Here is a 4,160-nt window from a genome sequence, read left to right on the forward strand (position 1 = left end):
GGTCAACAGTCGCGTCGGGCTGTGGCTCAGGCTGTGGCTGTGGTACTGGCTGTGACTCCTCAGGGAGTGCCTCCTGCTGAGTCGGCTCCTCAACATGCTCCTCCTCGTGATCCTGCTCATCGGAAGCAGGAGAGTCTGGGAGAGGAGGTAGCTCAATGCCCTGTGATACAAACACCTGGTCTATGCGATCGAGATGTCGCATGATACGACACTCGCTGCGCTCCATGAAGCGAAACAGGCACTGTACTAGCAGGTATGTCAGCTCAGGTGCTGGTGGTGGTGGCAAAGGTGCTGCGGCTGCTGAAGCAGAAGAGGGTCTTGCTGCTGTTGTAGAAGATGAAGGCTGAGCTGCCTCCACCACTGCTCTAGCTCGAGAACAGCGTCTGGGTAGGGGCCTCTCGTGTACCCACGTACCCCATGGAATAGTAACCTCCTTGTCGTCATCATCTAGGGGTGGTGGTGTCACGTCATCGTCTCTCCATGGGACATCGGCTAGCTCAATCATGCTGGTGACCAATGTGGGAAATGGTAGTAGGCCACGGATGTGTGCTCGTGATGCCAGGGCATCTTAGAGAGTGTATAAATAGCTTAGAATTTAAGTTAGAAGGACTTTCACTTTTCATGGTGAAATTTTCATTACTTTCTGCATTTTTCTTTTCTTTGTAAATTGAATTGAGCTATGAACAACTAAACCCCTTTCATTGGGTTAGGGAGCTCTATTGTAATTCAACGGATCGATAGTAATTATCATCTTCTTCTTCTTTCTTTTCTCTTGATTATTGTTAGAAAGCTTTCGGTCTTAATTCAATTGGATAGTTGTCTTGAGAGAGAAGCTATCCATAATTGGAATTCTTCGGAGCCTTGAGAGAGGAATGAAGAATTCATGCTAGAATTGCTTTCTCACAGTGGATTAGATTGGGGTTTGGATGGATATCATGACATGTAATCATACCAACACTTTGATATATGAATCTGTGTGGTATAGTCAGTGACCGAACTTAAACTCTTCTTATGAGCAATTAAATCAAGACATTGGGCAATTGTTCATGCTTAGAGAGATTGGTGAGCCAAGACATTGGGATCCAATCATCTAAGATTGCCAAGCAATGTCAATGAATGCATTGATTGAGGAAGAGTTGAAAATGATTTTATCCAGAGAATGCAATATCTCCCAAAACCCAATGAATCCCCATCTCTGATCTACTCATTCTATTTACTTCCTGCATCTTTAATTTCATGCTAATTCCCAATTCCCATTTAATTTCCAGCAATTTAAGATTCTGTCATTTAGTTTAATGCAATTTAATTTCTGCATTTAATTTCTTGCAATTTAAGTTTCCCACCAATTTTACTTTTTACAATTCCAATTGAAATCTGATTTCACTTAACTAGAACAATTCTCCAATTATAATTGCTCGATCTACCAATCCCTGTGGGATTCGACCTCACTCTTTTGTGAGTTTTTACTTGACGACAATCCGGTGCACTTGCCGGAGAGAAATTTGTTGAGAGGCAAATTCCCGCGTATCAAGTTTATGGCGCCGTTGCCGGGGATTGGTTTTGTATTGACAATTACCAAATTGAAGGATAACTAGATTGAGCACTCTACTTTTTGTTGTGATTAATTGAATTTTAATTCCTGTTGTTCATTTAGTTTCTGCATTTTAGTTGTTTTTCTTGAATTTTATCTTACTGCTTTACTTTCCAGCAAGCTAACCTAATAACAATTTGATAAATTGCTCTAACCAAGCTAACTATACTCTATTCTTTTAGACTCTACACTTGCTGTTTCTTGTATTTGTTCATTGTATGATAGGTAGGAGAAAGGAAACTTCAACTTCCTTTGACAGTGAACCGGAAAGAACCTTCCTGAGATTAAGGAGGGAAGCAAGGGGAAAAAGGGTTGTTGGTGCAGAAGAAGACGAGGAATACTTTGATATAACCATAGAGGATAATATGGAAAACTATCATGAAGAAGAGGTAAACAACAATGTCAGAAGAGGTGGAGCTTACCCTACTGGACAAGAGAGGAGAGTTTTGGGATCATACATCAACCCAAACCCAGGAAACTGTGGTAGCATCATTCAAAAGCCAACCATCAATGCCAATAACTTTGAATTAAAGCCCCAGCTCATAACTCTTGTGCAAAATAACTGCTCTTACGGAGGAAGTGCACAAGAAGATCCAAATGAGCATCTCACTAAATTCCAAAGGATATGTGACACGGTTATGTCTAATGGTGTTCACCCTGACACCTATAGACTATTACTATTTCCATTTTCTTTGAGAGACAAAGCATCAAAATGGTTGGAATCATTTCCAAAGGAAAGCTTGACAACATGGGAAGATGTAATGAACAAATTCTTGACTAGGTTCTATCCTCCACAAAAGGTCAACAGGCTGAGAACTAAAGTGCAGACGTTTAGACAATTGGGTGGTGAGACCATTTATGAAGCCTGGGAGAGATTCAAAGATCTGATGAGGAAATGCCCCCTGACATGTTTAATGAGTGGGTGCAACTTCATATCTTCTATGAAGGGCTGAATTGTGAATCCAAGAAGGCTATAGACCACTCATTTGGAGGCTCACTCAACAAGAAAAAGACCATTGAGGAAGCCATTGATGTGATAGAGACAGTGGCTAACAATGAGTATTTTTATGCCTCAGATAGGAGTAACAACAGGAAAGTATTGGAATTGAACCAAATGGATGCAATCTTGGCCCAGAACAAGATGATCACCAAGCAACTTACTGAATTGACCAAGCAAATAGAGAAGAATCAGGCTGCAGCCATCCACACTCAACCCTCACCTCAAGAAGAATTGGAAACTGAAGAAGGAGTTAACTGGGAGGAAGCTAATTACCTTGGAAACCCATCCAGGCAAACCAATGATCTTTACTCCAAAACCTATAACTCTGGTTGGAGAAACCACCCAAACTTTGGGTGGGAGAACCAACAAAGCCAAAGCCAAGACCACAAACCACACAATCCAACCCAACACAATAACTCCACCCACCAAAACTCCAACCAAAGACCCTACCATACTACACAAGATGCCTACTCACAGCCACATTACCAAAGCCACAACAACAACTCTTCACGTCCCAATTTCAACCAACATTCACCACAGGAAAATGAAAGAATGGCTAGGATGGAAGCAATGCTTACGAACCTTTGTAAAGAAGTGGAAGGCATAAAAAATTCAAGGAGGAAGTAATATCCAATCGGCAAAATCAAGGTGCTACAGCTCAGAAGCTTGAAGCACAAGTGGGATATTTATCCAAACAATCCCCTAGTTATAGTTCTAATGGTGCCACCAAGACAGCTTCAGGAGAGGAATGCAAGGCTATTACCCTCAGAAGTGGAAAGGAATTGGAAGAGAAGTCAAGGAATACAAAGGAGAAGGAAGCAGAGGATAGTTCAACTGACAAGGAAGAAGCACAAACACCTACTCCCAGTTCATCAGCAGAAAAGGAAGTTCTAAAGCCATATGTCCCAAAGGCTCCTTACCGTCAACGCCTAATGAAGCATGCAAAGGACAGCCAATTCTCCAAATTCTTGGAAATCTTCAAGAAGCTTCAAATCAACATTCCCTTTGCTGAAGTATTAGAGAAAATGCCACTCTATGCTAAGTTTCTGAAGGAATTGATGACCAAGAAGAGAAGCTGGAGGAATGATGAAACTGTGATACTAACTGAGGAATGTAGTGCTATCATCCAACATAAGCTACCTCGAAAATTGAAGGACCCAGGAAGCTTCCAAATTCCCTGCATCATAGGGGAAATAACAGTTGCAAAAGCCTTGTGTGACTTGGGAGCTAGTATAAACTTGATGTCCCTGACTATGATGAAAAGGATGAAGATTGAGGAAGCCAAACCAACAAGAATGGCCCTCCAACTGGCAGATCGGTCATTTAAATTCCCTCATGGCATAGTAGAAGACCTGGTCGTGAAAGTAGGAGAATTCATCTTCCCTGCTGACTTTGTGGTGTTGGATATGGAGGAAGAAGCTAAAGCCTCAATCATCTTGGGGAGGCCATTTTTAGCTATTGCTGGGGCAATCATTGACGTCCAAAAGGGTGAACTTACCCTTAGACTACATGATGAGAAAATGGTATTCAATGTATTCAAAGCTATGAGCTATCCACTAGAGGCAATGA

General features: G+C 41.7%; 1 non-coding gene across 1 annotated transcript; it reads right to left on the reverse strand.

The window, feature by feature from the left end:
- Positions 1 to 2,397: 2,397 nt before the first annotated feature.
- Positions 2,398 to 2,500, reverse strand: LOC112739108 (small nucleolar RNA R71). Its single transcript, XR_003170048.1, has one exon. It is a non-coding gene; the product is annotated as a small nucleolar RNA R71 (small nucleolar RNA).
- Positions 2,501 to 4,160: the final 1,660 nt, after the last annotated feature.

The sequence above is a fragment of the Arachis hypogaea genome, chromosome 13 (genome assembly GCF_003086295.3).
Source record: "Arachis hypogaea cultivar Tifrunner chromosome 13, arahy.Tifrunner.gnm2.J5K5, whole genome shotgun sequence".
NCBI lineage: Eukaryota > Viridiplantae > Streptophyta > Magnoliopsida > Fabales > Fabaceae > Arachis > Arachis hypogaea.